Source organism: Callithrix jacchus, chromosome 8, assembly GCF_049354715.1.
Source record: "Callithrix jacchus isolate 240 chromosome 8, calJac240_pri, whole genome shotgun sequence".
Lineage (NCBI taxonomy): Eukaryota > Metazoa > Chordata > Mammalia > Primates > Cebidae > Callithrix > Callithrix jacchus.
The window spans coordinates 50,581,424-50,605,534 of NC_133509.1; the positions used below are offsets into that span (position 1 = coordinate 50,581,424).

General features: G+C 34.1%; 1 long non-coding RNA gene across 3 annotated transcripts in view; it reads right to left on the reverse strand.

Moving 5' to 3' along the window:
• Positions 1–3,027: 3,027 nt before the first annotated feature.
• LOC103795651 (uncharacterized) overlaps positions 3,028–24,111 on the reverse strand; it is a 656,956-nt gene continuing 635,872 nt past the window's right edge. For all 3 annotated transcript variants that reach the window (XR_013521685.1, XR_623249.6, XR_013521686.1), the window contains 2 exons: positions 7,873–8,035; positions 3,028–6,090 (listed from right to left, as the gene is read on the reverse strand). This is a non-coding gene — a long non-coding RNA (uncharacterized LOC103795651). The remainder of the gene's footprint in view (positions 6,091–7,872; positions 8,036–24,111) is intronic.

Here is a 24,111-nt window from a genome sequence, read left to right on the forward strand (position 1 = left end):
ATGAGGTTATTAATAATAAAGAATTCATTTGACAGAGCATTTTGAAGAGAATTTTTACCTTTATCCAATCGTTATTATGTACCTGGAAGATGGGCACAATCACACTTTGTAACTGACATGTTCTCTCAGAGCTTCAGGGTCTTAGAATTGAAAGGGACTTTGAAGGTTCAATAATTCTCAAATGATGATCAAGCAACTCATATTAATACATAACAGGGATTTTGCTGTTCTATACCAAAGTGAGAAAAATAAAACGTATGTTATCTCTTGATTTAGTTAGCTAGATTTTTACTAGGCAAAGTCAGAAACTGTTTATATTTTTTTGTAAGACTGCCCTTAATTTTAATATTATGTCTTCCTATATGTTTCTTTAAAATATGTTTATTTTATGAAATGATACTGGACACTGGTATTGGTTTGAAAGTCTTTACTGGGCATTATAAAAACTTAGTAAGCATTTTTTCCAGTTTCTGATTTAAAAAGAATCCTGGTCTATGAAATTTATGTCTGGGAACCATTGACCTAATCTAATAACCCTTCTGTTACTGAAATTCTCTCCACAACATGCCCAGCATATTATGATTAAGAAATCCTAACACTTTTTGATATAGTCCTTTTCATCATCAGGCAAATTTTTAAAGAAAACTCCTTTTTTAAAAAATTCACTGAGATTTTCTTATAAATTTTCCCTTTCCAATTTTTATTTCTGAAATCATACCAAGAAAGCATAATTCTTATTCTAAATGTGGCCCAACAAATACATAAAGAGAAGCATTATTTCCTCCATGACCAAACAACCCTGTTTTCTTTGACTTCCTGACAATATTATTGCAAGTTACCCAACTTCCTTCCTGTCCTCGAAATTTGTTTTAGTTTGTCAGTGATACCCAAATTCTTGGTACTCAAGAATGAGTAAGTATCTAGTAGAGAATAACTCATCTCCAAATCTCTAGATCTTATGTCTTTGTTAGTACGTCTTACTATTAGCCACTTCATCATTCTTGAATTTTCAGTTTAATGTTTCAAATATTATTTTCTGCCTCTGGCTTATATTCTCACTCAGAAAACCAGAAAGTAGCAAATTAAGAAATGGCAGGCAAAAATTCACTTGTAGACAACTCACTTCAGGCAAAATATAGAGCTTTCATTAAAAGAAAAGATAAAAACAAAACAAAAACTCTTCTTCATTGTCTAGTACCTCTTGGATGGTCATCTCCTTGTTAAATTCAGTCCACTGTAAGGAATAATACTGGCTGATAGTTAAAGAGTCCATTCTTTATGGACTGCTCCATTTTAGACAAGATAGAGCCATAACATAAGGAAAGTTCAGCACAGGACAGACCAGGGGCCAAATCTATATTGCTCACCAGTTTTTATAAATAAGGTTTTATTGGAACATAGCCACACCCATTCATTTCGTGTTATCTGTTTGCTTCAGCGGTATGATGGCAAAGCTAAGTAGTTGCTACTGAATTCATATGACGCACAAAGCCTAAAATTTCTACTGTCTCTTTTTAGGAAAAGCCTGTTAATCCCTGAGTGACAGGACTATTTCTATTATGCATTTTGAGAGTAAGAAACAAGTCAGAGAGAGTTGAAGGAAATAAGAAAAGGTGAGAGAAACTTTCATGAACACCTATAATTAGAGCAGAGCTAGTTCCCAATCTTCTCAGTGAGAGGTGAGTACTGGTTGGGAGGAGAAATGAACAGCACTGACCTAATTATTATAGATTTGACATTTGCTTGAGAAAATATTTAGTTCCATATGGTAAGGCTGAAAAACTAGATGCCACAGTGCTGAGTTGCTGCAGAGGGGTAAGCTATTTTGCAGTAGTATATGTACTGTTATTTATGGATTACATTACAGCTCTTTTTTTTCCACAATGCTCAGAATTTTTCACAATCCTCTCCACCTTAAATTTGAAAATAAGGCAAACCAAAGAATTCTGTGTTTCACTATGTAGTATTCACCAGAGGAGATTTTAAAGAGCTGACTAAACAGATCTATAAGAAATTAAAATAATATTCATATATACCACACTGCTTTTGGGGGCAGTGAAATAACATCTGAGGAGATACTACCATTTGTAGTGAAATTAGTTTCTGTTTTATCCTGTTGCTAAATACATAGCAATGCAGATGTAATTCATATCTTGGTGGTGGTTTAAAAAGATCCTTTTATATTATAAGAGGTTTGTTTTTGTTTTGTTTTTAATCTGGAAAATGAAAGAGAAACTGAGCAAATCTTTATTTTTAATGTGTGTGAAACATGTTGGGCCCCTCAAAAAGGAAATAGAAGAAAGAAAAAGAAAAAAATTTGAAATAATGTAAAAAATGTCTGCATAGCAATTTTTCATTTGTGAATTAACAAACAAACAGACAAATTAGAAACTATTTTTTCTGTGCCATGAATTTGCATGGAAGACCATAACATTTAATCCATTGTGCTGTCCAAGATGCTTTTGTGTCTATGGTGCTGCTGATCAGGCTTGATCTCCTTAAAGGTTCTAGATACTTCTTCTTCATCAGAACTCTCTGTCCTGTGTTACATTCACTTGAAGCTTCAGGATGATGTCATGGATCCTGCTTAAGAAACTTCAAAAATAAAAGCCCATCTGTGGCACCAACTTTATAAGAAAACCTGAAAACTCCTACTTCTACTCCCACAGAATAGAAGATACCTGTATCATATAATGTACCTTGACTGGAAAGGTTACTGGCCTACAATGCCCTTCTAAGCCCTATTGGAAGCTGAAGCAAAAGGAAAAATACTCGATTGTATCATTTATCAAAACATTTTTTCACAATTTGAGCCAAGTGCAAAAGTTAATAGAAACTACATTTCCAAGAAAGAATCTGCGTAGCACTGTGTTGCCAATCTCTTTGCACACTATTGTTAAATTTGCTCTCATAAATCTTACTGGAGGGGAATGTGATCATGATGTGGACCAGGAATTGGGACTGATTGGAAATAACTGGTTTTATTGAATAGTAATGCAGGATCGTAAGACAGACAATAACATATTATTTGACTGATTTTAAATTTGGCTTTATTTAAAATTTTCATATTTTATTCACCATGGATTTTCATATATAAACTTTGATTTTAAAAAAATATTGCATTACAATATTTTTGATTACTGAGCTTTTTGTCATTTCTTTAAACATGGCTACTGAGATTAGTACCTCACTTATGTCTCCCTCCTCCTGGCCCTGTTAATCTGTTATTCAGATTTTGCCTCAGATATGATGTTGCTCTTTAAGAATCAAAAAAACTATGTGTAATCTTCTTCAATGCATGCATCTAGTCTAGAGTTTTTCAAATGTCCTAGAAACACGAAAATTCCAGAGATATTAATAGGTGTTCCATGAAAAATAAAGGTATATTATTAAAAAAGAAGTTTAAGAAGTTGCATATTATCTTTCTCTCTCTCTCTCTCTCTCTTTTTCTCTGGAAACTGACAGTTATATTAGCTTACTAGGTTCTGAGAAGTCTCATGATAAAGATAGCTGCTAAAACATTCTTAACCAAATTATTTGACTTGTTGCACAGAGTATCTGTTATCATTTTGGGGGATACCCATGTATGTATTATTTAACTATTACTGCACAACAGATGACCCTAAAATGTAGTGATTTACAATGACAATCAGCATTTACTATTTTACAGTTTCTGTAGGTCAAGAATTTGGAAGCAGTTTTACTGGGTAATTTTAGCATGGGCTGTCTTATAAGGTTCAGCCATGCTGTTCACCAGGACTGTCATCATCTGAAACTTTGGGGCAGGAGCAGCCTCCAAGGTGACTTCCAAGGTAATTGGCAAGTTGGTGCTGACTTTTGGCAAAAGATTTCAAGTTTTTTAAAGAAAGATTTACATGTGGATCTGCCCACAAGATGCTTGAGTCCTCATGACATGATAACTGGCTTTTCTCCAAGCCAGTGATATGAGAGAGAGACACGCAGAAGCTATCCTTTTTTTAATGACGTAACCTCAGAAGTCAAATGTTATCATGCTGACAATATTCTGTTTATTGAAAGTGAGTCATGAGATTTAGCCCACACTCAAGAGGACAGAGTAATGCTCCTCTGTTTGGGAAGAGTGTAAAAGAAATTATGAATCTATTCTTAAAACATCATAGAACATAATCTGGGAAATTTTGCTGCAATCTTCTGTTTTCTATCCAGATATTTTTACTCATTGAAGGCAGAAATCCAAGCTTAAACTTAGATTCCCAGCTGGCCAGCTATGCACTCTAATGCACAATAAGCCTAGGTAATTGTAGGGAATATCTACTGCTTTTCCCTACCTTCCTCTCTGGTAACAGCAATGCACTTTTCTTTTGGGTTCCAGAAATCCAATTATCCACAACTCCATATGGGCTTGGTGGGAACATCAGTTATGGTACCGCTGGTACCTTCATCATCATAGAGGTGGGCACAGGACCAGGTGGCCAATCAGAGACCCCATTCTCGTTTCTAGTGATTGCGTTAGTGATAGACACATGACCCAAGAAAGTTCTCTAATATTTTATATCTGTTGCTGAAGAATAACAGATGCCAAATCACAAAGAGGAAAGCATCTGTAGGAGGCAAAAAGAGAACCAACAGGGATGGGAAACAGAGCAAGAAAATCCTAATGGTATATGTTAGCCACTGGATTCAGTTGTGCATGAAGCCATTTCAGTTACATGGACCAAGTCATCCATTTATTTTTAAATCTAGTTTAAGTTTTGTTGTTGTTGTTGTTGTTGTTTTGTTTTGTTTTGCAGCTGAAGGAGATCTGATAGTTCAAATATGATGGCTCAGCAAATATAACTTTAAAAAAAAGTACCTCTAAGCATTAGACAAAACTAAGAAATAAATACGACAAATTTATGGAACAAACTGGTCTATTAGAGATGAAATTCCCAAAGTACTTTATTTCTTTTTTCTATATCATTTAGAGCTGTTTGTTCATTTTTTCCTACCCATGAGTCATCTATTTCAGGTCCTCTAGCTTTTCCAGTCACTCTCAGGTATGAATAAACAGTCACATATTTTAGTTAATAGAAAGGGTAGTTCCATTTAATATTCCACACCCAAACTTTCATTCAAATGAACATTTCTGATATCTCTGCTTCTCTGTCTCAGGAAAGACACAGTTCAACTTTTACCAATGTCCCCACTCACTTTTCCACACCATTTTTCCCAACATCCTGAGCCACTGTCTTCTCCAAGGTTGAAAACAGGTTGAGAGAGATTTATGAGACAGAAGTGACCTTTGGGTTTCACTGAATATTCGAATTCTTGCCTTCTTCCATGAACCATTAGGAAAGTTTTTGGAGACTCACATACACACACTATTATACACTTCCTGAGACTTCTCACTGACATTTTCCAACATAGGTGCTGCCTCTTTTGACCAGCTGCTTATGACTTGATGCCTGATTTCTGGAAGTCCACTTCCACAGATGTTATTTGTTGGATTCACATTGTCTTGTGGCTGTTTCTTTCATGCAGAGTCCAGGAGAACCAAAGCCATCTTTGAGGTCACACTTTCCAAGGGAAGCACTCATTATCCTGCTGCACCAAACTCTGGCAGAGTAGGTTTTTCCTAGGGTGGGTGATACTTAGGAGTCAACAAGGCAATTTGAAGTCTCCTTCTGTGAATGTCTGCAAAGATCCTGCAACTCATTTTAGAATGAGGGCACTTAGAGTTCTTGGCTCTGGAATTTCAGCCAATATTAGATAACAGGAAAGGTTCCATTTTAATATTCTTCACAACAATGTCAACTCTAGTTTTTAGGATAACTTTTGAGCAGAGGGCTTTGGTCACCACTTCTCATGATACTCCTTTTTTATTAACCCATCAGCATCTACTTCTTTCAAGGCTAGGTCTGGTGGTGACCTGTATAAGTAAATGTATGAGTCAGGAAAGTGTGTTTTAAATATACTTTCGGAGAGATGGAAAAGAAAGCAGTTAGTGTTCTTAAACTTGAGTCACTTATTGTCAAATGGTGTGGCAGAGCTGTCACAAATGGATTCCCAGGAACAAGACTGACAGATGCATTCATACCACCAACCACCTGTAGCTCACCTGTAAAACATATTCTTTAGGTGAAAGGGGAGAAATGCAGAACAGAAAGTCAGAAAGACTGAGATTTAAAAGGCTTCTGAATGAATGTAGTACAACTCAAAGTGTGCTCTGTTAGCCTACCTTGTACGAGGATATAACGTTAAGTTTTTTAATTTATATAACACAAGAGATCCTTCTCCTGAGAAGTGTATAATTGCACTATAGTTGTACCATTGATAAATGATTGAGGGATAGATACCCCATTCTCCATGATGTGCTTATTTCACATGGTATGCTGTATCAAAACATCTCATGTACTTCACAAATATAAACACCTAACATACCAAAAACATTTTAAAAATGATAATAAAAGTTATACTGTTCAATAACTTGCATGGAGGGGCATCAAAATTACAACCACAGGTAAAAATGGATACATTTGGGATGAATTTTGGAAGAAGCAAAAAAAAAAAAACAGTTATAAGAGGAGCATGTAAATTAGGTATGAGTGGTTATTAGAAAATAACAGATGTAGTAAAATATAAAGATTATAATTTTCACATTAATTTAGGTATTCCACTTTTTTTAACAACTTGCTTCTTTAAAAATGACTCGAGCAGACCATTAATGCTTGATTTTAGACTCTAATTTATAGTTATTTGGTTTATTTCTAAAAAGAAGATGGAACCACCCTTTTTACCTATTAGGGCAGAGGCTTCTCACTTTTGAATCGAATCAAATGGTCTTCCCTGAAAGTTCGCAAAAGCTACTTAGTGCAAACAGTTCTTTTATTGATTTTTAGAATGCTTTAATCAATAGTATAAACCATTCATAATTTAATAATTTAATACCTAATTTAAGTCTCCTCTTATAATTGCCTTCCGCTTTTTTACATTTTCCAAAATTCACCTCTAATATGTCCATTTTTGCCTGTGGTTATAATTCTGGTTTCCCTCCATGCAAGTTATTCAACAGTGTAACTTTAGTGTAATCGATGAGTCAGTTCTCTAACTCAACAAATGTTACCCTGAAAGACAGGTGACATTCTATAATACTATCATTGTTTTATACATAAACATCAAGTTTCATTTTCTAATGTCATTATTGCTTAAACTCTTACTCAGATAACAGATAAGATTAAGTCATAGAATTTCTAAATTCATCAAAAGTACTCATTTTTGTTTTTTTAAGCAATATTTCTAAAAGTGATTTTAAAATGCAAGATCTGGCTTTATGAGGTAAGTACAAACTTAAAATTTTAGGATTTTTGTTGGAATAATGTTAAAAATCTTAAATGAGGCCTACTACGTCTTGTGCAATAGAATATGATTCTTTGTGGTAGCAAAAGAGAGTCAGTGATAAAAGAGACTCAAGATACAAGCCTAGAAAACCTAGCTCTCTCCTGTTTCAGAAGCTTCACTTAGTCAAGTGCAGGGATTATTGAATAAAAGCCATTTAGATCTGAAGGGGGCATACAGTGGGAGAATCATGAGGCAGAGTTGGAGTAGGATTGTGTCAGCAGTCAAGGAAATGCCTGAGTGTTTGGTCTTTATCCTATTACGCAGTTAGTTGCATCCAAAGAATTCTGAACAAAGGTGTGGCATGATCAAATTTGTGTCTGACTGCAATGTGGAAGAAAGATCTGAAAAGTCCAAATTTAGGGGCAGATAAGCTAGTGAGGAGGCTACTATAATTATCTCAGTTACATAGGACACCTTATTTAGAGAATGTTTCCCTGAATTCTTACTGTTGATAATCTAGAATCTAAGCACATGCCAGAAAGTTTTGCTGGTAATTTTTAGGTCAAGTGTACTTACTAGCATCCCAGATTTGTCAGTGGCTACATTTTGTCTGGTGCTAATGGCTGATGATATTCCAGATATGAGTCAGAGATTCCAATGCTAATTCTGATAAATATTGCTTCCATCCATCCTCTCCTGGTGTCCTATGCTTGGCTTCCAAATTTCCCGGTCACAAAGTCTAGGCAATGAGAAAGTCAAAAGGTAGGATATTTTAGAGTTTAAATTATTATATGTATATATATTGGCATTTCACCTAAAATCTGGTAAGTTTCAGAGTAAATGTCTCTCCCAAGGAATATTTGGGGTTTTAATGTTACACATAAGAAAAAGCTGAAAACCTGGATATGTGTATCAAGTATTTTGTTGATAAGATGAACATAGTATTCAAGTGGTTAAAAGAGGGCCTATTTTTGGTATAGATCAAAGAGGGCCTATTTTTGGTATAGATTCCTTTCTGTCGTGGATAATGATCTACTTTTATTCAGTTTTGTGCAGTGATCATTCAAAGGAGTGTCAAGAGAAACATGATTTAGAGAATGATAGAACAATCTTCTGAAACAGACAATGGATATGGCTTTGATACTACAAATATTATGGATCTAGATAAGGCACTTAATAATATGGCTTCAGATTCTCATGATATATAATTCAGTGAAATACTATAGTCTCAGGATATTCTGGCTCTTATCACTCAAAGTTAGTAGAAATGGTATTAAAGAGATTCAGGTTTTACATTTATACTCAAAATCATTGAAATTTTATCTTCCAAGGGTGTTTAGAAGGACGATGGTGTGTGTGTTTGTGTCTGTGTGAAGTATCAGCTTTTAGTTGGTAAAATACTGATCTTTGATGATGGAAACCAAAATTCTTTCAAATTATATGTAACAGACATCAATTGCCCTACAAAACTATTTTCCAGTTTGGTGAGTTGCCTTTTTCCTTGATTCCTGTTTATGCTTTCCAATCCAACTAGGGAAAATGAAATGGATCCTATTCGGCCAGAATTCTCTCCCGAAGTCTTACAAACTCAGTGGTTTGTTAATAGTGTACTAACACAAAGCAAACCAGTTTTTCTGTTGGAAAATTTCTAAGCGGGCTTCATCTCAACTCTGTTCTTTTGAGAGGACCCATAGGCATTTTCAAGGAGTGTGGATTTTATGACTGCAGCTTGAGTGCAGCTGTGTCTTTTCCAATCTAGGGCCAAGAGACAAAATGCAACATGAGATTTTTTAAACATTCCAAGGCCCATCTGCCATGTAACCCACTTATCTTTGTGGCTGCAAGTTCTTTATTGATCCAAAATGGTAAAGAAAAAAATATGGTAACAAAGGGGGAAAATGCAGGGGGAGAGAAAAGCCATAATTCCATTCTTTTGTTGTTCTTCCAGCAGCATCTGTGAGCAATTGTCACAATTACTAGTCAAACTGTATTTGACTTGTTGCCAACATGAATTTTCCAAAAACCCAATGTAAACAAACTCTGCAAGTACTTCCTCATTTGCCAAGCCAGTAATTATTTACTTTGTTTGGGCCTAGCATTAATGTCAGTTCAGCTTTACAGCCTGTAATGTGTTTGTTAATGAAACTGTGAGGTCTAAAGCTACATATTAACCTTGCCACCCTTCAATTTTGAGCTCAATAAAGTTGCACCATGGTTTTGTAAACTAGTGTTGGGGGACAGGCAAATGATTAATTATATTTTTCCCTTTTCCTTTATCCAAGCAAATTGTTAATCTTTAAGCCTGCCTTGCATTTTAAAGTTAACAAACTAAAATCCAGCCGCTGGGAGATATGATATTATTTAGACAAGTCTCCGTGGCTGTTTTGATGCCATATTTGGAAGTACTCAGCAGTGATGCTTGCATTGATGTTTAGTAACCTTGCAGGCACTGTGTGCTTCTTGAAAGGAAGGAAAATACCTTAGAAAATCTGGGAATATCTATTTGGTAGGAAAGTGATGGAATGCATGGTGGGGACCTAGTATTCATTTCATGGAAACTAAATCAAAGTCAGGTGTTTTCAGGATATTTGGGTAATTCTGCTAATAAAATAGACAAAAATTCCTGATCGGGGAGGAAGCTGAGAGCCTAGGGAGAAAAAAACTTCTGACTTTAAGGATATGATATTTTTCCCTCAGTCACAGTGGAATCTACTCTGTCTCTGGTCCATTAAATATACAGTGTGCACTGACTGCACCCTAGAGTACAACAGAGGGTGGGTAAAAAGCTTGATTCTCATGGAATTTCTATTTCATGGGAATTAGAAGGACAGATAGTAATCAAGAAAATAAATAGGCAGATTTATTCAAATCAGGGTAAATATTACAAAGTCAATGAAATAAAGGAATGAAGCGTGAAGTCACTGGTGCAACCACGTTTGTTTGGGTGGTCAGATAATGCATCTTCGAAAGGGAGACATTTGAGCTGATACCTGAATATTGTGACAGAGCCCCCATTAAACCTATGAGGAAAAAGCTTTTCAAGAAAAGGGGAACAGCAGCAAGTATTTGAGCTCTTTGGTAGGTACCAAGAAAAGGAGGAAAGCTGGTATTGGTGGTGCTCTCCAAACAACTTTAGACGTGAAAGGAAAGAAGTGATAGGGTTTTAGGATTACACCTTCAAGAACAGAAATTCTTCTGAAGATTACTGGGGCACCCTTGATTTGTTTAGGAGAGGGACAAACACAAAGGGCAAAGCACCTGGCTGATATTAAATAAAAATTCCCTGGAAAAATATCCCTTTTCATAAGCGCCTTTGTGACCACCTCCTTTTCCGAGTATTTGGAGGCTTCAAAGCCTCAGGAACTGTTACAGATTTGACTTACAGATGAAATTTAGCACTTTACTGGGGAGCTCTATTTGATTTACCTGACATGGAAATTGACTCTAGATAGAGGTGTCTATTTTATCTAATATAAAGCTGTAATGTTTCAGGAAGTTAGATGATTATTTTCTCCTTTATCTCCAGAGAAGGTGTGAGTAAATCCCCCCAAAGGAATAATTTTGTTTAGCATCAGAAACTGATGGTTGTGTTTGATTATGTAGTTTTGAGCTCAGAATAGGCATTTTATGCAAAAATCAATATGAATTATGGAAAGAATCTAGCATTTTAGTTACACAGTGTAAGAATTTTACAGTTAGCTACAGTGAGGAAGGAAACTACAGAAGGCAATTTCGAGACTCTCAGGAATTCTTTTTCTGGGGAAATACTTTACACTTAACAGTGTAAGTTGATGAAAAACGCGCAATTGGACATTCTCAAAATAAATGGTGAGAGAGAAAATGTAAAGAATCTTATGAAAAATGTAAATTCCTTATGAAAAATTATATTTTAATTTCCTCGTATGCCCAGAGTTCTTGCATTCATACCTTGCGGATTTTATTTAGCATATTTATTTTGAGGTAATCTTAGCTTATGAGCTAAAAATTTCAACTTATCTTACCAAAAATATTTTTACAAAAACAATCCTCAACCCTGGTTCACATAAATCACAAACAGAACAGAAATTGGTGGATAATTGGATTGAGCTCTGAGCTTAAAGATGAAGGAGACAAAAGCATGCCCCAAAGAAGCATTTGATAGTCTTAGTCTTATCTGTGGATGTTTTACACCAGGCGTGGAGGCAGTATTTGTTTACAATAATTTGTGCTATCTGTAGTGACATTTTATTTGAGCTGGTATCCTGTATCTAAGCCGGAACATCCATGTATAAGGGTTTGTTTTGCTCTCCTGCTTTGGTTCAGATGTGATGCTAAAGCAACACTGCCTCCTTTGAAGGCTGAGCTGGCAAGCTGAGGTGCTTGTTTCTAATAGAGGGACCAGGCTGTAGAGCAAGAATGATAACAGAAGACAATGACATGCCATGGGAGCTTTGCAACAGCTGTAGTCTTCAGAAGGCCAGAAACAGTGCTGCAAGCTACTTTTGTAGATATGGTGTACAGAACTTAATAAACGTAAACGCACTGGATCTGGAGTAATCGCAAACCTGCTAGCCCTCTGCTTATGCTTCTCAAGTAAATCTTGCAAATCCTCAGCGATATCTGAGTTTTTAAAAAGGGTCATCATTTGTGATAATAATCACTGAAAGATACACAGAGGCTCTTCCATATTGTTTATGGCTGGAATTTTAAGGAGCCACTGCATAGACAAAGAATGAGGTATGTTTCCTGTTAATGATCCAATGAGCCAAACATGTTTTCATGCATGTAATTTAGCCATTCTATGCAGATGCACACTGAGTAATGCTCCAGGCATTTCTACTTTTCTCTTGTTCACAGTCTTCCAATCTTTTTGTTACTCCTCCTCCTTTCTCTCAGCCCTTGTTTCTAGAAGGTTCTCTTCTAAGTCAGTGATGAAGTTGAGACTAACTTCAGTAGACATTCTGAAGCTAAGTGCTCAATGAATTAATGTTTTTAAAATATTTTAATTTATGCTGATGACTGCAAACAGTTTTTAAAATTCATTTTAATCTATTTTTAAATGTTTTTTTCCATCTCTGCAGAGTTAGGAATATGGAACAGAGAGAAAGCTTCAAAAATGTGGAAAGGAAACCATGATAAAATAAAATCAATTCAGCAAAAAAGGTTATTTTAAAAACTGTATTTGTGGAAAGCAATGACACTCATATTTAAGTTAGATTGAGAGTCATCCCAAGATCCCAAGATTGTAACCTACTGTATGAAAGACAAGGGCTTGGTTTAACCAGTTTTTTAAACTGAAAGAAACACCTGGAGGCAACACAGATATTTCAGACTCTTTTTTTTTTGCATATGGATTTTACTAATAAACTCACATGTAGTTTAGTTACTTTATGATTCTTTTAATATCAGGGTAATGGAGCACTATATGTTATTCACCACACACTTCAGTAGTATGTTCCACTTTCATCTGTTTATTTGCTGATTCCTTGATTAGAAGACTAAGTGTCTACAATGATTAATAGACTAAGTATCCACTATAAGAAAGACCGTGAGGATAAAAAGAGAAGGAAGACCGAGCCTCTATCCTTGGGATCTTCTTAGGGCACACTTGTCTGTGCTCACGTATGCATATTCACATACACTTACACACATACACATATTGTCAAAGTATTTCATGTGCCAAATAATAACCTTGCCTGTCTACTTGGAATCTGGTGGTCAGAGTGTAAAGAGATATTTATTTTCAGCCTGAGGCTCAGAGAGTCATTGAAATTTCTCTGACCAGATGCAAAACAGTCATGAGGATAGAAAAAGAATTCTTTTTATGCTTTTAGAATAAACTGTATTGAACCTAGTAAGTTGAGTAAAATCTCAGGTTTCTTCAACTATTTCAGTTCTCAACAATAAACTTTAATTGTAGATGTTAATAAGCTATAACATCCCTCTCTGAATGTAGGCAGGGCACACAGAATCCCCCTCCCAATTCTTCTCTACCACTTGAAAAAAGGAGAAGAAACCAATATCTCAAATCCCACAGATGTCCTCATTGCTATTTTGTAATTTTCATAGTCATTTTGTGTATACCTTCTGAATCGCAATTTTGAATTAAATTGTCTCTTGTTAGTACTGGCAACACAATGTTCTGGATAAAAATTTCTTTTGATCAATTAAGTGATAAATGTATTTATGCCCAAATATTTGAGAAGTACATTTGTTTATATTTTGGATTCTTCCAAACAGTATTTGAGGATGCTGGGCTAAGAACAGTCTTTAGCTCACATTATGCCTATATCTACGTCGGCAGATACGGTGGCTTCTCTATGGATGTGCTTGGGTTCATTTGATTTTAAAAGCCAAAGCATCAGCTCATGTGTTAAGGCGAATAACCTTGTAATCACACCTTATGCTGTATTATATCTCTACTTGTACTATCAACATGACAGTGAGCTTCTTGAGGACAAGGACTATATATTATTTATCTTTATAGCTGCAGCACCTAACACTATGCTGAAATACAGGAAAGCCTTGAATAAATAGGACCTAAAACAGATAGGAAATGGTCAATCGTGAAGGTGACTGCAAAGTGCGATTCCCAATGCAAAGCGTATTTTTGAAATGCAAATGCATGCTTTCAATTTTTGAGAAGCAAATTCACCCTAGAAAATAACATCTACTGAGCATACAGAATTTAAATATTAGCTATCATTTGTTGAGCTCTGAGTGTGAATTAGAATCTGCGTGCCAAGCACTTTATATATAGCATCTTATTTAATCCTTGCAATCACACGAGAGAGAGGTAAAAGCAACTTTAATACAACAAAATAAATGTTGTGATTGTGGAATACAAAGTACTTAGGAACAGGTATGCTTTTGGTTTCCTATTCTGTTACTGATTTCTGTCTGGTACTAGAATCAGGCCCCATTCTAAGTACCAGAGATGGATTTAACAAGAAGAAAAATACTGAATCTGGGGCTTGAGGTGAATCTGAAATGAGTAAGACAAAGTCTCTACCCTAAAGGCCTAGAAAGAGCTTGTTTAATGTGTTTGGCATTTGGAAGAGCATTTGTACACTTAGTGACAAAAGTTGCATCAGAATATTCGGGACTAAAGCCAGACTGCAGTGGACTGAGAATGAACACAAACTATGGAAGTAAACAGAATGTATGGCATGTTCTAAGAGGCTGATGAAAAGAAAAAGAAAGAGAGGAGTGATCTGGGATCAATTAGGGTTGAGGGAAGGTTTTCTTCTTACTTGTTTTGTCCAGAAGACATTGAGTCCCTCATGTGTAAATAGGATAAAGAAATGACAAAGAGGAATGCTCTTATAGTAAAAATATGACAAAAGTAGAAGGCAGGTACAGAAATAACCAAAAAGAAACGAAAGCAGGATAACTGATGTACAATTCTGTACATCTTTTTGAAAATTTAAATTCCCATTTGAATTTAAATGGGAAATTCATGTTGAAATTCTATGTGTTATCCAGTCGAAGGCTTTGCTTAGACTTTTCATCTAGTTCTCATTAAGCTTATTATTAAGTTTTCACTCACTTTTCCAAGATAGTTAATATTCCTTTAAATAATCTTGTATTTTAAATAATGTTACTAATAAAAGTAACACATGTTAATTGTAAAAAATTTGGAAAATACAGATGAGCCAAATAATTTTGTATTTTAAGTTCATTCTAAATATACTCATTATCTTTTCATCAGTAAAAATTATGATGATCATGGCCACCACTGAATCAGTCTATCTCTCATCTGTATTTTGAAAATGTATATTGCTTTTCTTGAAATTAATACAGTATCACATAGCCAAAACTATTACAAAATCTACATTTTAAAACAATATTTCTTAGCAATATTTCTTTTCATATCATTTCCATGTAAATATGTTTCATCATTTTATTGGCAAAGATAATTCAATTATAGGAATTTATTATAATTCATTGAATAATTCTTTACTGTTGGATAAAATTTTAGTGCTTTTAGATTTTACTTCTATAAACAAGTATCCATGACTACCCTTAGAATACTAGAAGTCAACTGCTGAGTCAGAATATGCACTATGTTTTTATGCTTTTGTGATTTTTTTCCTGACTATCTTCCATAGAGATTATACTTAATGTACCTGATCAACAGAAGAATATGAGAGTGCTTATTTTCCCTCACCATGGCTAATACCAGAGATTAACATTAAAAAATCCTTTTAAATATCAAATTTTATTTCATACATATTTCTTTAGGGTCCTACTTTGTACTTTTATAGTAAGATTGAATTTTACTTCTATTGACTCTGTCATTCCTTGGTCATTTACTTATATGGCTATTGGATATATATATTTGAATTTCTCTTAGTGTGTGGCAAGCACACTTTTATGTTATATGTTGAAATATGAGCCACTTATTAGACATTTATATTCTGTAAATATTTCCTCTTTTTGTCATTTGCAATTTACTTTATGATTTCAGTCATGCATATGTTTCAAAATTTTGAAGTATTAAGCATTTTTTAACGGCTTTCTGTAAGGCTAAGGACTATATAAATATTCACCTAGTATGGTTATGGTTTCACCTTTTATTTTTGAATCTTTAAACACTTGGGGTTAATTTCATTGCAGGGTATCAAGTGTGTAGTATGGATTTAAGATTATTTTTGTGTTTGGCTAGTTGTCTAAACACCACTAATTGAGTAATCAATTCTTTTCCTCACTGATTTGAGGTACCATTTTAAATCATATGTTAAGTTCTTATAAACAACTTTAGGTATAAATATTATAATTTTCTCCATTGATATGTCTGCCATTTCCTGCAACAATATCACAGTTTATTTTATCATAGTTTGTATCGTCACTTGGACAAGATTTTCCCACCTCTTACAATTTCAAAATATTTTGGCTTTTTAAACATATTTATTACGTCATTATTCTCACAGATATTTCGGCAATTATATCCATACAATGAGCAATAAAAAGGAACAAACTACTGACACAAGTTACACCATGGATGAGTCTCTAAAACATTATATTAATTGAAAGAGCTAGACATGAGAGATATAATAATATATGATTTCAGCTATATGAAATGTCTAGAAAAAGCAAATTTATAGAGACAGAAAGTAGATTAGTTGTTACATGAGACTAGGGGTGAAAATGGGAAGTAACTGTAGATGGAAATAAGGTATCTTATTTGTGGGATGAAATGCTCTAAAACTAATTTAGGATTTTGGCTAGATCATGCAGTAGGGTTACCAACATTTATTTTATTCCACTTGGAAGGAGTGAATTTTATGATATGTAAAATAGAATTCAGTAAGGTTGTCATTTTAAAAATAACTATTCTAGCAAGTTAATAAAAATTATCACTGTTTTGTTTCAAATTGGACCATATTCATATATTAACTTTATAACTGATTTCTAAGAGTATTTTTTCTCTTCTGAAATATTATATTTATTTTCTAGGAAATTTTTAGAATTTTATTACTGTAACTCCACAATTTTACTATTAATCCTCTAGATTATCAGGTTTTTGTTTGTTTCATGTTTTGGAGGTTGCTATCGTTGATAATTTTCCCCCATTAAAAAAAAAATGCTTATTGATAATATAAATAGAAGACTACTTGATTTTTATGTATTTAGTTCATAAACAGTCCCATTAATTAAACTAATTATTAGTTCTCACAAGTAAGTGATTCTGGAGTGCACTGAAAGGTGTGAGTTGCATTAGCAATCTGACTGACCTCTGGATCAGAGATTTTAGAATGACAGATTATAGATTTAGTAATCTTACTGTGAGTAATTTCACTGTGAGTTTTCTTCCCCTAAAAGTTGTTAGGTGGAGGTCACTTGATCCTAGAGATTTATCAACATTTAGTTTGTCAACTTGGTTTAAATTGCAAATATCTACTACCAGTATCAGACCTTGAACCTATGTCCTACCAATATGAAAATAGAATTTTAGAGTGGGGATTTTTATAACAGCATGCTTAGTAAATTAACTATCTAATGGGTAACAGTGATTAGCATTTCACTGAGTTCAAGCATATGTTAAGAGATCACAATCAGAATCCTGGCCATCAGGTAAATTAACAAACCATTTGGCTGGGAATAGAATGATTAGCACAGGGATAATCGACTCTATTGCTGATGATTATTGGACTTGAGACAGTTATCTGATATCCACACATTTCAGCAAATATTGAGCAAACCTATGCTACTAGGGAAAAAATGAAGATTTTAGTTGCTTACACTCGGTTGCTGACATATTTACCATTTAAAGACACTCTGTTACACTAATATACACTCTAATTACCAGATAAAGGTGTATGAGAGGAAGTAAGAAAGGTCAAGTGGTGATAAATTTATGAAAAAAATAAAAGAGAAAAAATATGAGAGGAAGTTAAAATGGTCAAGTGGTGGTAAATTTATGACAAAAATAAAGAGAAGAGGTGGTATGTTGGAATTCATTTAGAAATATGTAGTACTGTGAGGATAGAAGTAAATTTGGAAAGTGGCCCTGAAATATTTGAGCAGGAAAAGAATGAGTTACAAAGATATTGTGTCATGATAGTGCTGTTCATTTAGAGTTTTAGTAGTACTTTTAGCTTTGATCGCTGGATGCAGTAACATAAAGAGGCATTTGAGAAATCTGCTGGTTCCATCAAAACACTTCCCATCGTATGAGAGTTACAAAATGTTTTTCTGGATAATTAGGATTATCCCCCAGCCAATATTGTAAACCTTAATTTTTGCCATTTACCTTTTGGCACAAAGACCCCCAAATTGCAGTCTTCATTTATCATTAAGTTGGCATTGTTCCACAGTGAAAGCATAAATCTCACAGGTACAAAACCTCTAAACCAATAGAACCAAAAGTTAAAAGAATGGAGTAAAAAGTTATTAATGGGTTATTACTTGAAGAAGCAAGTAAATTTGGAAAGTGGTGTTGAAATATTTGAGTGGAGAAGGTATGCATTATAAAAATATTTTGGCATGACAGTCCTGTTCACAATTTATGTCCACTGCTTGGTTTCCAGATGCTTGGGATATGGCTATAAAAGAACCAATATTAATTGTTGTTTCTGGTTTGAAGCATACATTGTTATTCTATCTAAGTGGATTACTTTGCAATAAAATAAATGATAAAGTTAATGAATCCCATGAAATTTAGCCCATTGCACATTCTATTTTACTGAAAGTTTGCTCCTTGTTCGGGGCAATGTTGCATAAGGTTCCATGATCCTAATGGAGTATGAAGTTTTCAGAAACACCACAGATTGTAGAGTTACATATAGCATGATAGAGAAATAAACTCAAATCCAGCTTGTGTCTAACCCGTGTCATAGGTTAGATTCCTTGAAAAGTAGACTCTGAGATAGATCTGTGTATAGGATGTTCATTGAAGGGTGCTCTGAGAACCATCACCAATGGATGGGTGAAAGGATGAGAACTGGAAGAAAGTTGTGAAACAATCATGCAAGGTCCTTGGCCAATTGCTACAGGGAGTTCTAAAGCTGGAATGGCCCTGCAATTTTGTCCTGAAATGGGGACACAGGGATAGGGTCTCTATATAGTTCCATCATCCAAGTCTTTGGAGTACAGAGCATAAGGATTAATCCATGTTGTTGGATCCATGAATAAACTTTCCTTTCTTTCCTGGTCCTTTTATTTGTACCCCTACGGCATACCATCTTTTATCTATCTGGTTATGAAGAACCACTGTACTACAGGCCTTCTGATGAGCATTTTCATGGGATGTAAATATACTCACACTTTGAGCCTACTCTCAGAGGTCTTTCCCAAACCTGTGGGCTGCAACCCTTCAAACTGGGTCTAGTCATAGAAAACTCCCCAGAAGTCTAGGTGTGTTGGAGGTAGTCACTATTGTGGCAGAAATGCACATGCACTAAGAGTGTAAGCAATCCATTTTGAATCTTGGGTCCTACTTGACCCTATTGCCTATCGTAATATCATTTATATCCCTACATTACAGGAGAGAAACCTTGATCATAAGGAATTTAAATCTTTTATAATGGTCAGAAACACACTTGCCCTGCATGCTTGCCTTTGCTCAACAGCAAAATTGATATCAGGAGGAGATAACAATTCTGTGTTCAAAGTTTTTTTATTTATTTATTTTTTGAGATGGGGTCTCGCTCTGTTGCCCAGGCTGGAGTGTGGTGGCACAATCTTGGAAATCACTGACACCTCCGCCTCCCAGGCTCAAGCAATTCTCTTGCCTCAGTCTCCAGAGTAGATGGGACTACAGGCATTTTCTGTATAAACACTCTTGCCAAGATAGCCTGGAAAAAACGTCAGTCAGTACTTCTGTTCACAAGACATGCATAAATGGAAGAGCCTCACTGAGAACTGTCCCCCAACAAATGCATTATCATTGTATGTTTTGCTGAATTGGATTGCTAATATTCTGTTTAAAAATTTTGCATCTATTTTCACATTTGTGATTGGTCATACTTTTCCTCTCCTCTAATGTTTTAGTCAGGCTTTGATGTCAAGTTTTGTTGGCTTCATGATATCAGTTGAAAATATTCTCTTTCATTGTTCTCCAGAAGAATTGGCATAATATAGATATTATTCTTTGTTCACATATTGGATGGAATTCACCAGTGATGATATCAGAGTTTGGGGTTTTCTAATTAAGAAGGGTTTTATTTATATATATAATTATTAGAAGATACAAAACTATTCAGATTCTCTATTTTAGTGTGCCAATTTTGTTAAGTTCATGACTACAAATTTGTCAAATTTATTTATATAATAAATTTATTGGCAATATTTTTTATAAAATTGTCTTTGAAATCTTGGAAAATCTTTGTTCCAAGCTCTTGGCAAATAATTAGGAGCCAAAGGAAATTTTCTTAAATTGTTAAAAGAGTTCTACAAAAAAATCTAAAATGAACATCCTACTTAGTGCTAAATGTTTTAAAGATTTTTTTTAAGATAAAAAGGAAAACAGGATTGCATTTTATTACTATTATATTTAACATTATACTGAAGTTCTTAGCCCACGAGTAAGGTGAAAATAATTAAAACAAGTTCTAGAAAGGGAAGAGTGAAATCATTATCATTTGCGGAAGACATAACTGTCTGTGTAAAACAGACAAATTATTAGAATTGATAAAAGAGTTTAGCAAAGTAGATGAATATAGATTTTTAAAAAATTCTCTATACAAGTGGCAATTAATAAAAACAATATTTTAAAGTGTATATCATTTGTAATAGCATCCAAAAAAGAAATAAAAGGTATACAAACCAGAAAGGAAGAAATAAAACTATCTTTATTGGTAGGTAGCATGATTATCTAAGAATAATATCCCCAAGAAAATTTTTACAAATTCATAAAAAGTGAGTAGCTTTAGCAAGGTCACAGCATGCAAGACCAATTACACATGCATTAGCTGAATATCTGTATTCTAGACATAAGCAACTGAAATTGAAATGAAAGAAAATAATACCTTTTACAATAGCTTCAAAACACAAAAATACTAAGGGATGAATCTAACAAAATATGTAAATCACCTATATGCTGAAAAACTAAAAAATGTGGATAAATCATGGAAGAGATAAATAAGTGGAGAGATAAACCATATTCATGTATTTGTAAGAGTCAATATTTTAAAAATATTTATTATTTTCATTTTATTCTAGAAATTCAATGCATTCCCAATTAAAATCACAGCAGGCTTCTTATATAAATTGCCAAGATAATTCTCATATTTATATGGAAATGCAGAGGAATAGAATAGACTAGAATAAAACAACTTTGAAAGAAAGAGAAAGGTTTGGAGGACTCATACTACCTGAGTTAGAGATTTAAGGCTTCTGTGGCCTAGACAGTCTAGCACAAAAGGAAGAATAACATATAGTTCAACAGAAAAGGATATGATACAGAAATAAATCCACATATAGTTGCTCAATTGATTTTTGAAAAAGTGTCAAGGTAATTCAATGAACAAAGAATAGTTTTGTGGACAAATCTTGCAGGAACACTTGGACATCCTGATATGGTTTGACTGTGTGGCCACCCAAATCTCATCTTGAATTGTAGCTCCCACAATTCCCACATGTTGTGGGAGAGGTCTGGTAGGAGCTAATCCAATTATGAGGGCAGGTCTTTCCCATGCTATTCTCATGAGGGTGAATAAGTCTCTTGAGATCTGATGATATTATAAAGGGGAGTTTCCCAATACAAGTTCTCTTCTCTTGTCTGCCACCATATGAGACATGCCTTTCACCTTCTGCCATGATTGTGAGGCCCTCCCAGCCACATGGAACTATGAGTCCATTAAACCTCTTTCTTTTGTGAATGGCCCAGTCTCTGGTATGTCTTTATTAGCAGCATGAAAATGGACTAATATGCATCCACATGCAAAAATGAACCTCAGTCTATACTCCACACCATATACAAAACTTAATTTGAAGTAGATTTAAATGTAAAATCTAATAATATAAAATTTCTAGAAGAAAACATAGAAGAAAATCTTTATGATCTTATGCTAAGTATTAGTTTCATAAATAGGGCACACACATACCCAAACAACAATAGAAAACATTAATTTTCATCAAAATAAAAAGCTTCTGCTCTTCAGAATACATTGATAAGAAAATTAAAATACAAGGTACAAACTAGGAGAAAATACTGGCAAAACACCTATTCGTAAAGACTGGTATTTAGGTTACATAAGGCACTCTCACAATTATATAACAATAAACAACCCAGTCAAAAGAATAAGCAAAAGATTTGAGCAGACACTTCACCAAAAAGAGCTATGTATAAGCACATAAAAACATGCTCAACACTGTTAATCATAAGGGAATTGAAAATTGAAAGCATAAATGAGATTTACATACTTAACTAAAATGACTAAAATTTAGCAAACCAACAATCCCAAGTCAGATGCAGAGCAACTGGAACTCTGGTATGTTGCTGTTGAGCAAGCAAACAGCTACAGCTTCTTTGGAAAACAGTCTGGCAGTTTCTAACACGGTTAAGCATCACCTTAATATATGACCCCATAACTCAACCCCTAGCTTTATGCAAGACAAATGAAATTATGTGTTCACAGAGAGGATTATTTGCAAATGTTTTTAGCAGCTGTATTTTTAATCACTGAAATATGGAAATCCAGATGTCTATCACCTGGGGAATAGATAAATTGTGGTACCTTTATACAATGGAATATTATTTAGCAATAATAAGAAATGAATTGTGATACATACAACAGTATGGTGAATTTAAAAAGCGTTATGTTAATTTTAAAAGACAAACACAAATTGACTACATTCTATAAAACATTTATATGATATTTTGGAAAAGACAAAATGTTGGGGACAGAATTTTAATCAACCAGATGCTAGGAGTGGAAATGATATCACAAAATATCACAGGTCAATTTCAGAAAACAACAGAAATACTTTTTTATCTTGATAGTGGTATCAGCTCCATGACTATATTTGTTAGTTAAAATTGTATATTTAAAAAGAATTTTTTATGTAAATTATACCTCAGCAAAAATAGATATACACCATTACAAATAGCATCCAGACACTAAGAGACTAGTAATAAATCTAACAAAAGATGTGCAAAATAGATGAAGAAAGTTACAAAACTTTACTGAGCAATATTAAAAAGACAAAAAATAGAGAAATATAATAAAGCGAGGGATGGAAATTTGGGTGAATTCTCTTCAAACTGTTTTATAAATTCAATGTAATGTGAATTAAGTCCCAAAAGGATTTTTAAAGTATTTGACAGCTAATTCTGAAATATGTATACAAGTATAAAGGGATAAGAATAGCTAAAATGTTCTTGAAGAAGGAAAACAAAGTAGCAGGTTTGGAATCCCAGATACCAGACTTAAGTTAAAGCTATCTTAACCAAGACAGTGTGAATTGACATGGAAATAGAAAAGGAGAGGCCAAATGAAGAAAAGTGTGTGTGTATTGACACTTGCTATATGGCAGATATGACACAGTATATCAGTGGAGAAATAAAAGTCTTTTAATAAATGGAGCAACTGGAAATTAAGCATCTATATGAAAACAGAATTAGGCTCTCTCTTGCATCATAATCAAAAATAAATTTCCAGTAGAATAAATAGTTAAATATCAATCAAAGCTAAACAACCTCAGAAAAATCTATAAGAGAACAACTTGCACTCTTCAGATCGGTTATAAGTTTTAAACTACAACAATATTAACGTTGGCCAACACGTGAAGCAACAGAAATTCTCAAGCTGCTCATCACTGTGTAAATTTGAATCATCCAGTATGAAATGTCATTTGGCAGTATGTATGAAAGTTGACTGTAAGCATGCCCTATAGTCCAACAATTCCACTGTAAACAGCAACATTTGTAGTAGCCCAAACTGGGAGTACCCCAAATGTCCATCAGTAGAATTGGTAAATTGCAGTAAGTTCATACAATGAAATACTATACTAGATCTACATGTGGCAACATAGATTAATTTTAAAAATACAATATTAAGTGCAAGTATCAAGATGCCAAAGAAACCATACAGTATAACTCTATTCAAATAAAGTACAGAAGTCAGAAGAATGGGTATTTCTGAGGAAGAAAGGTGCTTTAATTTAAAGGGACACTTGGGTGAAGGGTATTTCTATGGAACTTGTAAGGTTCTATCTCAACCTAAGTGAAGTTAATGGGTGTTTGCTTGAAAATTATTTCGTTAGTACAAGTATTGTTGTGCCTTTTCTCTATGCAGGTTATATTTCATACAAACATAATTTGAAAAGCAAAGCACAAAACAGAAATATTTGGCCACTTGCCCCAGAATTGTGTGGTCATATGTACTTTTT